At 40.6% G+C, this 13,312-nt stretch overlaps 1 long non-coding RNA gene across 1 annotated transcript; it reads left to right on the top strand.

Annotated features, from left to right (window-relative positions):
- Nucleotides 1-11,407: 11,407 nt before the first annotated feature.
- LOC114909865 (uncharacterized) lies at nt 11,408-13,064 on the top strand. Its single transcript, XR_003797424.1, has 4 exons — nt 11,408-11,515; nt 11,609-11,650; nt 12,713-12,815; nt 12,945-13,064. It is a non-coding gene; the product is annotated as an uncharacterized LOC114909865 (long non-coding RNA).
- The last annotated feature ends 248 nt before the right edge of the window (nt 13,065-13,312 follow it).

Below are 13,312 nucleotides of genomic sequence, written 5' to 3'. Positions count from 1 at the left end.
AAGGTGCACTACATTATTTGTTAAAGTCGTGTCTATTCTGTTTAAAAATCTATTTTTAGCCCTACAGGCTGCCCCTCATGTACCTGTGAAAACAATTGTAATTGACTGTACTTTGCGAATTTGCATATCTGTATGTCAAGCTTTTTCCTTGTTACCAAATGAACTTCTTTTTATTCTGAATTGTAAGCTGCTTTGGAGAAAATCATATGTTAAATAAAAGTATGGAAATAGAAGTGTAAATGTAAATAAAAAGCACACACACACATTTTCAGAACCGCTTGTCCCTTACAGGGTCACGGGGAACCGGAGCCTACCTGGCAACACGGGGCGTAAGGCCGGAGGGGGAAGGGGACACACCCAGGACGGGACGCCAGTCCGCCGCAAGGCACCCCAAGCAGGACTTGAACCCCAGACCCACCGGAGAGCAGGACTGCGGTCCAACCCACTGCGCCACCGCACCCCCCCACTGCGTCACCGCACCCCCTAAATAAAAAGCATTCATCTTTTAAGTATTACATATCTTTAGCCTTGCACACGGAGTCTTACTGTGTCACTTTCACCAGAAAATGTGAAGTGTTGTGAACTCTTGTGCGAAGTGCTATTGGTTCTGGTTGAAGACACGATACAGTGGTGCTGTGATGAACATTGTGACCCACAGAGACTTTGAGGAAAAGACCAGGGGCTTCAACGATAGGATGGTCCACGGAACAAGTGATGTAGGTTGGAGATAGAGAATGGTGAGATGCAGAAACACTGCCAACAGGATCCTGAGGTTTTTACCATACCAGAACACAGCCTGGTCATTTCTAGTCCTGAGTAAATTGCCTCAATTCATTGCTACATTAGAAACAGGTGTATGGATTTTGGTTGGAGCAGAGTAGGGCCTCTTGTGGTAGCCTTGACATACAAATTATGATCTGCTTCTGGTCACGCATCGTATTAATTCAAAGTTCACACACACACATTGTCTGAAACCGCTTGTCCCATCTGAGGTCGTGGCAAGCCAGAGCCTAACCTGGCAACAGAGGGTGTAAGGCTGAAGGGGGAGAGGACACATCCAGGATGGGACACCAGTCCATTGCAAGGCACCCCAAGCAGGACTCGAACCCCAGACCCATCTGAGAGCAGGACCCGGTCAAACCTGCTGCGCTACCACGCCCCCCAATCAAAGTTCAGCAGGACTAAATAAAACTGTTTATGTTGGGAACAAATGTCAGAACATTGTGTTCAGTACCTTGAAGTCCCAACACAATACCTTATTCAGTTCAGTTTATTTTTCTAGCGATTCCCACACAATGATGCAGAGCGCAGAACGAAAGCATAATACAAAGAAAAAATTGGACAATTGACTACATACTGCAGCGGGCGCGGTGGCGCAGTGGGTTGGACTGGGTCCTGCAGATTTGGCCTTGGATAATTTTTCTGAACCAAAGTGATGTGACACAATTATGACATATATCCAAAACTCTTAATATTGTTCTGAGACTTATGTTGCTTTGGAGAAAAATGTCTGCTAAATAAGTAAATGTAAGTGATTTGGGGTTTTGAGGTAAATTATTGCAATGCACTTGAGCGATTGAATCATCCCTGTGGAGTCAAATATAAAGTATCTAGCACTGAAGTGCTGCAAAAGACTGCAAGTATTAAAATATTAAAACCTTGTACTTGGGTTATGACACCTACAGTATAATTCAAAATACTATAGGACCATGTGTTCAGTGCAGTAATGCACATGAATAGGAGTTCTTCATTGCTGCCAATCACTGTTAACATGTGGCTTTATCAGCAGCACAGCATTATTATTACTTCCCTCAGTTTTACCTGATTTTGTGAAGACTATCATCTCCAGCAAGAATCTATAAAAGATTGTCTTTATGTTACTCTTGATATTAAGTACGAGAGACAGTAAACATTGAGAACTGGTTAACTAAACAAATAAGTATTTGAAAAAATAACTCCACCTGAATTTATTATGCAAGAATAAATGGTTAGGATATTTGTAAAGTGTGTCCCTCACGGGTTGCCATACTACTCAGTAGATATGAATATGTATGATTATCAGTATATAATTATGCAAATCAGTAAGAGAGAAGAATGAAAGAAGCATGAGAAGTAGCTGTAGAGTTAGTGTCGTGTCATATGAACACACAATTACGTTTAAATTTACTGTTATTCATTTAGCTGCACTTTTCTCCAAAGCGACGTACAGTGTTAAGGTTACAATTAATAGCCACAAAGTAACCTAACAATAACAGGAAAAGTTCCCGTTCAGTACAGTGCACAAATCTGAAAAAAATGCAGGTGGCATTTTTTTCCCCAACAAAAGCACATCTCTATCAAGTGATAAAGAACGTTATTAAATTCAGGAAATTAGATAATATAGAAGGAAATCAACTGGAAAGTGTTTGGCAATTTTTAACACAAGTAATTAGTGCTTTACTGCATAATTGCAGCCCAGATTTACACAATTCACAATGTGAGTGACAACACTGTTTGTAAATATCTGAACTGTGGTGAAATTCTATACTTTCAGGTATGGTGGAAAAATCCCGAAATTTTTAAAAATGCACTTGTAAATCCTAGGTGAATTTAACATTACAGTGCTGTGGTAGTGATTTAATAGGAAGACAGAAGTTCCCACTGTAACTATAATAATCTATTGTTCCAGCACTCACATGTTAATTTAACCAATTAACTTGCAAAGCGGAAAAACAAGTTACAGTTCACGCGGTTCGGCATAAAAAGAAAAGTTAGAGCATGTTACTGAATTTGCTGTAAACAAGTTTAATGATGCTTGCTATTACCAGGTGAGACATTAGTGTAAATATTCAACAGTAAAGTGTAACACCGACACACCACTGCCTGTGTTTCAGATGTGTATGTACTTGCGAGATTCCGCGCTTTCTCAGTGGTGACCTCTTCATATTTATATTGCACCTAGACTCAGTTCAGGTGTGCTGGCCTCACCTGCGGAAGGTGCTTGTGGTGCGTGTGACACCATCAACAGGATCTGCAGAATCCACAGATATATAAAATAACAAGGGAGAACACACCGCACAGACTCCAAGTACATTCATTCAACAAGCCTCCAAACATCACAGAACACCATATAATACAAAAAAAAAAAATCCATAAAGTATAACTATCCCAAGGCAAAAATCAGTGTTCTTCACCACGAGGGAAAACTTCATAAAAACGAGGCAAGGATTTGCCCATAGTTCTGAAAGGCAAATGATATAAAGCCCAATACACACACACACACAGGGAGAGAGAGAGAGAGAGAGAGAGAGAGAGAGAGAGAGAGAGAGAGTAGCTGATACATACTAGGACTGTTGTTTTCAGGTTTTGAGCGATGAAGACGGTTATTCGAACCCTAGGTAACAATTTATTTACATAAATTCATTATAATTAATGGGGTAGTTTGGTAGTGTAGTGGTGAGAGCTGTTGCTTGCAGACCCTGAGGTTGCAGGTTTGAGTATTACCTCCAGCTATAATACTCTTGAGAAACATACTTGCCCTACAATTGCTTCAGAAAAAATTACTCAGCTATTTAAATGGATAAATGGTTGGATGCAGCTTAACATTGTCTTTCGCTTCTCAGAAAAGCATCAGCTAAATGAAATAATCCATGTAATTCAAACTCTAACATTGGGAACTAATACACATGTTTGTGAAGGTACTGCATACCTTCCTCGCCTTAACCGTAGCTGGACATTGTCTTGTTTTTCTGCTTGGGGGGCAGCTTTTTTGAAGTTTGGTTTTGAAACTGCCAAATATTAAATAGTTGTCAGCTGTTCAATCAGTGTAGGTTGCTGTTACTGTTTTATTCTGGAAAAAAACAGGAAATAAGGTATAACGCCTGACGTTTTAATTTTAACTCACTCCTCGGGTACTTTGTTCTTGTCCTTTCAAGCTCTTCCTCTTATGAGCAATATGAACAATATATTCTCCAGATTGCAAGTTGTTTTCAGGTGAAAGGCAGCAGTCACATAATATGATGTGGTTTGATTCATAACCACGGTGAAATTAATGATAGAGCAAACTATGCCGGTGAGAAAGGCAGATGTTACTTTGCTCTGTTTTCCCCTTCCAACTTAAATATTTTTTAAAAATATTGCCCACGCTGTCACGTTTTGCATCGTTTAGTCAACTTTGTTACCTGCTTCTGGGGTCGCATCCGGCCCACTCAGTGTGGAGTTCACATGTTCTGCCCCTGTTTATGTGGATTTCCTACCAGTGCTCTGGATTCCTCCCACAGTCCAAAGACAAGTGTTTCAGGTGGGTTGGTGGCTCTGAATTGCTCATAGTGTGTAGCACCTAGTGATGAATCGGTGTGAAATCCATCTGTCGAGACACATGAAATTGTTTCCTCCTTTCCATACTGTAATTGTGGGCTCTTTGAGTGCTGTCTCTACTTTTTGTACTTTTTTGTAGGTCTAGGTATGTTTTTATTGGGAATATTTCAACTGTAAAAAGATAATATGTGTGGGGTGGGGTTGAGGAAGTACATTGTACATACTTGTGATTTGCCTGAGTATTTGGGTATGTAAATAGATGGGCAGCCATGAAGGAGACTGGCTGTGTCTGTACTGTGGTGACTGTTAATGTGGTGAAAAGGCTGTCTTGGGGTATTATTTCTCAGCAACTGAGACATGTTCTGGCTGTCTTCTTTTGTTGAACAATTTTATTTAGTTTGATTGTGAAAGGGCATTTGTTTTAATTATTCCTTGGAATGTTTTCCGCTGGTATAAGTATGGAGATTAATCAGAGTTCAGGGTTCACGGAGGGTACAGCTGGCAGGATCCAACAACCATGTGCAGGATGTGAGCTGATGCTGTTTTCACAGGAAGTTGCCCCTAGACTGGTCCTGTACAGGCCCAAAGTGACCAGTCACCCACTTTCCCTGTGACTCCACTATGGCCAGAATGAAACTCACATATCTGCTTTTTGGAACTGTGGGCAGGTGCGAGAGGGCTGGCATTTGAGGACCAACTTCTGCAGGAGGAATGATCTGTGGATGGTTTTGTGGTACGACAAAGTCTTGAGGGGCTGGAACCCCGGCACTCAGAAGACTGTGGCCCCCTGGACGTGGCTGGTACTCAGTCTGACCAAGCAGGTTGTTGGAACACAAGAACCCAACATGTCTACACAGGATGCAAATCTCAGAAGAAGACGGTCATGCATTTGGGTAGTAAAAAAAAAATTTCTTTATCTTTTAAGGTGTCAATCAAACAAAAGTGAAAAGACAAACATGAAGAAACTGCCACAGACTGATATAAAACAGTAACTGGAAAAAGGTTGAATGTTTCTGACTGAAACCAGATGTATGTAATCATATACACTCAGTAAAAAAATAGTTTATTAATAAAACATTAAATTTATATTTATCTGACATCCAAGTGACTTACAGTGCTAGATCATCTATGATTATTTACCCATTTACATCTTGGTAATGAGGTGTTCGCCGAGCTTGGCATTTAGGTTGCAAACGTTTCATCACCAGTCGAGGTGACATCATTAACATCTTCAATCTTCATCATCTTGGTAATTTTATTCAGTCATTTACGGTACATGCCTTGCTGACAGTGGGATCCAAACTTGGGATCCAAAGACAGCAGCTTCAACACTATGCTACCATCTGCCTAGAGAAAGTGGTATAAATACACACACACACACACACACACACATTTTCAGAACCGCTTGTCCTACATGGGGTCGCGGGGAACCGGAGCCTACCCGGCAACACAGGGCGTAAGGCCAGAGGGGGAGGGGACACACCCAGGACGGGACGCCAGTCCGTCGCAAGGCACCCCAAGCGGGACTCGAACCCCAGACCCACTGGAGAGGAGGACTGTGGTCCAACCCACTGCGCCACGGCACCCCCTTGTGGTATAAATATTGTATTATTAATTAGTATAAAATACTATATAACTAATATTAGATCATTGTATGCAGATGCTTTTAATGCATATTATTTTTAGCTGTAGGGGGATGTGGTGGCACAGCGGGTTTGACCGGGTCCTGCTCTCCGGTGGGTCTGCGGTTTGAGTCCCGCTTGGGGTGCCTTGTGACGGACTGGCATCCCGTCCTGGGTGTGTCCCCTCCCCCCCAGCCTTATGCCCTGTGTTGCCAGGTTAGGCTCCGGCTCCCCGCGACCCCATATGGGACAAGCAGTTTCAGAGAATGTGTGTGTTTTTAGCTGGTTTCATTTTAAATGCTAAACATTTCATACCTGCAATTGTTATTTATGTTTAAACTGACAGTTACATTTATTCTCTTTTCAGATCTGTGTGGTTTTCCTTCTGATTGTTGAAAACAATCCCTGTTCTGCCTGTGGTTGGGCTCAGTATGAAATAGATGGAACGTGTTGCACTATGTGTACACCTGGTTAGTTGTGTTTTATTATCTTACAGTTTACACATTAAAATTATTAGATCAGTGACCTTTTTCCTTTTGGAACAGTGTTATCTGAAACTGGTAAATTTACCATTTATGTATTTTTAGGCTATTTTGTTTACACACACTGTACAAGAACAGATATCACAGTGTGTGTTCAGTGTCCCAACTCTACTTTCACTGACAAACCGCATGGGCGTCGTATCTGCAATCCCTGTACGGCTTGTAATGACGGTGAGAATACGCTTTCTCTTTCAAAGAGGAGTGAAGATTTTATGGAACATTTTTAATATAAAAAGTGTGTTCTTCAGTAAAATGAATGAATGTGATTTTTTTTTTTTGTTTCTTTTGCAGATTCTGGTTTAAAGACAGTGAAGGAGTGTAAACCCTCTTCAGACGCAGTGTGTGGAGTCCTGGAAGGGAACTATTGTATTGATCCTTATGAGGGAGGATGTAGAGCAGCAAAGAAACACACAACCTGCAAACCTGGACACTTCATCAAACACCCTGGTCTGATGTGTTCATGTTTTGTTTTAAACCCCTCTGTAACCTTCTAAATTTGCAATGTAATCTCCATTTGAGGGTTTTATAAAATATTGTCTTTGTTTTACTGTGATAGGAACACACTCCAATGACACTGTGTGTGAGAACTGCCCTGGAAACTCTTTCTCAGATGGAACTTCTACCTTCTGTATACCACACACAAAGTAAGCCTGTCATTGCCCTGGTCAATTCATGAAAATGTAAATCTTTGAAGATTTTATTTGTGTAAAAAATAATTTTGTTCCATTCATTTTCACAGCTGTAAGGCAAAGAGACTTTCTACAGTCAAAGCAGGAGACAGTGTGTCTGATGCTGAGTGTGGAGAACGCAGTCGGATTCCTCTTATTGTCGTGATCATAGCTTTAGTTTCTGTTCTTGTTGTTATTGTTGGTGAAGTATTGAAATTCAAGTATAAAAAAATAAAAATAGAACCTCCTCTGAATGGTGAGTATTTTTGTAATTTAATTAAAATAATTGGAGTTTTTTCCAAAAAGCTTTGTTAATGTTAATAATAACTCTTTGTGTTTCAGTGCAATGATGTTCTGTTAATGTTTGTCTTTCCAGTTCTATTCAGACTCGTGTAGAGCATCATCTTGCCAACAAGGGTTTGCATAAAGCTGGACTCTTCACATTTGCTACCTGTTCAAGACATCTTAGTTTGTCCATGTGAACGGGCAGAGACCCCAAGAAACAGATGGACGACTGATGAGTGGCCTCTGCTAAAAGCCACCACTATATGTAACCAACTGGAGCCCTCTGCAGGACTGAATCACTATACTGTCCTTCACCGCACTGAGGTGTGTGTGAACAGAGGTAGCCTATGAGGCTACTGTAGTACTGCAGTGTTGAACCATAGGTGTCCTTCAAACTGCAGTTGGCCGCACAGCAATGTTGATGGAGCTCATCGACTGCACTCGCACAGCTTGGTCTTGCTCTGAAGGACAAACACTCACCAACCTGGACAAGAGGACTACTGTAACTCAGCAGTCAGAACAGGTCTACTGAAATCACACTTTTGTGCACTTTTGATCACCACTTGTCCTAATCAGGATCACAGGAGCCTGGAACCTATCCTGGAAGCACTGGATGTAAGGCTGACAGGGTTACACCCTGAATGGGACTATAGCATCTACTAAATGAATATATGTACATTTTGTGTAAATTATTTTAATGCTCATGGTCAATAATAGATTTGATGTTAGATGGGACACAATGGTACCAAGGATTAGTTTTCATCCCTATTGGACACTAACTTCCTCAGACTAATGAAACAAAGGCAGAGTGAGTTGAAAGATGTCTTGGCAACTGGTGACAGGATCTCATTGTTTTAACATCTGGTAAAAGCAAGCTCACGGCAACTGAAGTGCTCCAAAGCAAGTAAAACATTAGAAATGTACTGCACTTTTCGTGGTTGTGTGTGTATTTGGATCTCTTTATCTGTTATGCCCTTTGGATTCCTTGAACTTTTGAAGAAGTGTGTATGTGATGGATGAATGAATGAATGAATGAATGAATGAATGAATCTGAGATAAACATATAGCATAACTGACAGTTCAACATTCAGACTCTTAGGGATGTTTAATCTAAATCAGTGCGCTAACTGATAGAAAGTTCCACACACACCCCGACTAGGGGCCAATTGTTTTGAACGACTGATCTACATTCACGTTACATTTGCATTTATTCCTTCAGCAGATGCTTTTCTCTAAAGTGACGTACAACTCAGAGACTTTCGACTTACAATAGACTAGAAATAAATTGAAATGTGTGTTTATACCTAATATTAGTTCAGTTTTAGTTGTTTTTTATAACACATTCTGCCTAAACACAGTGAAATACCTACCACGGTCATTATGACATAAATATTGTGAATTTAAAATAAGATTTAATTTGTCAGTTATGTTTTATTCATTAACTAGTGTCATGTAAATTAATATTTTGTAACGACCCGCATTACTGGTGTTTAGGTGGGAACATGTTTTGTGTAAATAGTTGCACTGTGGGGAATAATGTGAAATGTGGGTGTGCAACCATTGGAGGCACAGCCACCCCATTATTTTCACTCTATGAGTGTGCTCGGAGAGAGCCTGGGGGTGCTAAGCAGGCTAGGAAGGCTGGCTGTAGCTGCAGGTCCTGGAGGAAACGGGATCCTCGAACCAAGAGCATTATTTCCCTGCTACCGGTGTTCAAATAAATCGTTCGTAAGGAACGCTGCCTCTGCGTCCTTCCTCACCCCATCCAAACCTATGGCATTGTGCACCACAATATGATTCAAACAGATCAGTGTGCAGTAGTATCTATTTATATGCTGTCGAAACAAATCCGAATTAAACGATTCTGAGTCACGTGTGGATGAATGTGTTCCTTGTGTTCAATTTTGAAAAGCTGAGTGATGACGGATTTGTGGAGTCTTAAGAGGAGGCCAGTTGTTATCACTGATGGTCCAACAGAAGAGCTGTGATAGAGTCCAGTCACACTACCAAGTGCATCACTGGATCAATGTCTGTAGGAAATAAGGTACAGCCTGGTAATGTTACCCCTCTCTCAGACAAGGGGTGCCTGAGTTGGAGTGAACTGTAACGCGATAAGGAAACCAGACACAAATTACTGTGCAAATGGTTCTGGCACTCCCTTTTGTTGCTTTTTCCTTTTTACAGTTTCAATATAAACCATGTAAATAAAACAAAATAATAACCAATTCAATTTTCATGCATTATGCTACACTTTTAGTTATTTCACATGTAATGAGAGTTCACTTATTTTCCCACAGTCATCAACTTCCTGTGTGCCAACATTTACTTCATGTTGCGGCTTTTGGTTAGGGGTCTTGGACTGCGCACATACCTCACGCTCCTCCACAAACTCTTGCACGTCCTCTCGGATAGAGGGCCACCAGTTCCTCCGCTGTGGCCAGTCCAGAGCAGGGCCAGTGAACAGCAGCATCAGATACGTGATGCAGCAGGAATCGGTGAGGTAAACATGCAGACCGGAGAAAACATGCTTGCGCTGCAGCACGAAGCCCTGGCATTTCTATGGGTCGCCATCATATTGCGTGGGCATGGCGAGTTGAGGATCTGTCGCAGGACCAGTGGCGGTGCTTTCTGATGATGCAGATGTCGGTGCAGGTTCAGCGGTAGACGCTTCTCTGGACTCCGTGTCTCTCTCATGCCGAAGTAGGCTCAAGACTTCCCGCATGGACTCGGTAAGCATGTTGCAGGGTCTGCTCACTGATGCCCAGAAGTGCTTCCTGGGCAAAGATGGCATGTCACAGGTGTTCGATCTCTGGTGAATCGATCTTTGTAAGGCGGAATCTTCTGTCAAAGGCAAAAAGATGACACAGGGGAGGTTGGACCCAAGTGCGGGATTTTTCATTGAACTTCGGAGGGCTAGACTGGTTTTCATAGTCAGTAACAAGAGGATGCTTAGGTGATGGGCGAATAGGGCTAAGGCAAAGGTCCAAAGACTAGGGCTTGACAGGCAGTCATATCAAGAAGGCAACGAGGAGCAGGATTTGGGAGCAGGGAGTAAGAAGGAGAGACTTGAGAGCACAGAGGGGCAGCTGTCTCAGGGTGAGTGAGATTCCGCAATTAGAGGGTAGCGGTTCAGTGCCTTTTAGCCTCAGGTGTTCTCGCTCGGGGAGAGTGGAGGTCGTCACACATACATCCAAATTTGAGCCCACTACAGTAACACTTCACAAAGTTTACTGGAACCAAGTGAAGCTGTGCTATTTCTAGCACTAGTGCCAAAACTGTTAAGCGCTGAATTCAGTTCCTATGAGGCCACACACAGAAAATTTAAAACGGAAAGGAAAACAGATTGTTGTCAGTGATATTTTGAGCCTGTGAAAAAAATTTTGAATTTTTTTTTAAAATGAGAGACATTTGCAGTAGCTTGACAACTTGAGAGATGATTTTGAATTCCTACTGATGCTTATAAGATAGCAAGTGCAGCAGGAACCAGAAACAGAGGTAACTTTGCCTTGTTTTACACTGACCAGATTTTCACCACCCCAGTAAAAATGCTGTTTCAACATGTCAGGTCTGCAGGTGAAATGTAACGTGCGAAGAACTAAGGTACGAGCTTTCGAGGGTAGCAGACATGCATGCTCCCTCTCTCAACACCTATCTTTGTATCATGAGCTGGTGTAGGAGAAGCACCCATGTCAAGGGGCGGGGTTTGTTATGATAGATGGCTCCCCACTGCCCGCCCCCTTCTTATCAGAATATTTACTATGGCAACAATATTGTCAAAGGATACTTAGTTTGGACTGCTTTCACTTTTTTAAGGCTACCATGTGTTTAAATTTGTTAGTATATGAATGTAGTACATGAATATAGTGAGAAAAACAGTGGCAGTGCTGGCAGAACAGTTTGTTTTTTTGGGGGGGCTTTGCATAAGCTCTTTCACTTTCGGTTTGAATCGGTACAATGGAAAAAACTTCAGCATTACGCTGCAATATCCGTTTTAACATATTCGAAGTTTTGTGACTTGTGGGTTTTCAGAGTTACTGTTTACCACACTTGTGAGTTTTACTTTATTGAAGAATGGAACATTGCCTTAGAAGGGACACATAGAGTGAGTATGAGCTATGCTATGATTTCTGTTCTCCTTTTTGTTCATATGTTGGAAGTAAATAAAGTTGAATTTAAGTTCCTCTCTTGTTAACAGGTGCTCATCAGAAGTTCACTCACCATGTTCTACCTGCTTAAGGTTGTTTCTTATGTGTCTTATTTACACCTCTTTTCACTGTTCTGGCAAAAGCTGTGTACTTTACTAAGTTTTTACTCTGTTTTATAGTACTGTGTAGTGTAATAGCAAATGAACACTTGTTTTTTATAAATTTTACAAATATTTAACCTCTTTGGGTACTTTCTGTAACAAATAAGCAGCAGGTATGTTAATATAAAAATGCCATTAGCAGATTTGAGCAGGTTGAAATCTGCTTTCACTGAGAACCTGATTGTTTAGTATCACTTCAACAAAAAGGACACACGCCCTCCAGCTAGTGCAGTTGAAGCCCCATGATATGGACCATGTGTGGTGTAAAATGAAAGGATTCAATGTGGGAGTGCAGTTTATTTAACCAAATGTAATTCTATTTTAACTTAAGTTAATAATTCTGAAATTACTTCTTATTTGTTAGATTTCGGTTGTATGCGTGATTTAAAGCAGAAAAACAATTTTCTTATTTTTCTTCATATAAATAGCAGGAAACATATCAGCGAATACTGAACAAAAATGAAACAAAAGTGAAAAAACATACATGAAGAAACTGCCACCAAGTGACATAAAAAGTGACTGAAAGAAGTAGAATGTTGCTGTGTGAAACCAGGAGTATTTAGTTATATACCCTCAGTAAAAACTGTTTCTTAACTCAACATTAAATTTACATTTATTCATTTAGCTGGCACTTATCTCTAAAGCAACTAACAATGTTATAGTACCTACAGTTATTTACCCATTGATACATCTGGGTGATTTCTAACTGAACAATTATAGGCATATGCCTTGTTAGCAGTAGGATTCAAACTTATAACTTTTGGGTTCAAAGACATCAGCTTCAACCACTGTGCTACCAGTAGCCTATAGAAAAGGGTATTATAACTGTATTATTAATTAATATAAAATACTATATAACTAATATTTGTCCATTTTATGCCGATGCTTTTAATACATATTGTTTTTAGTTGGTTTTATTTCAATAGTTAAACATTTCATACCTGCAATTGTTATTTATGTTTAAACTGATAGCTACATTTATTCTCTTTTCAGATCTGTGTGGTTTTCCTTCTGATTGTTGAATACAGTCCCTGTTCTGCCTGTGGTCTGTATCAGTATGAAAAAAATGGAACGTGTTGCACTATGTGTACACCTGGTTAGTCATGGTTTACTATTTTGCATTTTTGCATCGATACTATTACATCACTGATCCTTTCTTCATTAAGACAGTATTATCATAAACTGGAAATTGAACTGAAAATTTACCCATTATGTATTTTTTTAGGCTCTTTTGTTTACACACACTGTACAAGAACAGATATCATAGTGTGTGTTCAGTGTCCCAACTCTACTTTCACTGACAAACCACATGGGCGTCATATCTGCAATCCCTGTACGGCTTGTAATGAAGGCAAGAATACGTTTTCTGTTTCAAGGAGAAGTGAAGATTTTATGGAACATTTTTAATATAAAAAGTGTATTGAGTTTCTTCAGTAAATTGAATGAATGTGATTTTTTTTTGTTTCTTTTGCAGATTCTGGTTTAAAGACAGTGAAGGAGTGTAAACCCTCTTCAGATGCAGTGTGTGGAGCCCTGGAAGGGAACTATTGTACTGATCCTTATGAGGGAGGATGTAGAGCAGCACAGAAACAC

Source organism: Scleropages formosus, chromosome 2 (genome assembly GCF_900964775.1).
Source record: "Scleropages formosus chromosome 2, fSclFor1.1, whole genome shotgun sequence".
Classification (NCBI taxonomy): domain Eukaryota; kingdom Metazoa; phylum Chordata; class Actinopteri; order Osteoglossiformes; family Osteoglossidae; genus Scleropages; species Scleropages formosus.
This window is presented reverse-complemented; position numbering and strand designations above follow the sequence as displayed.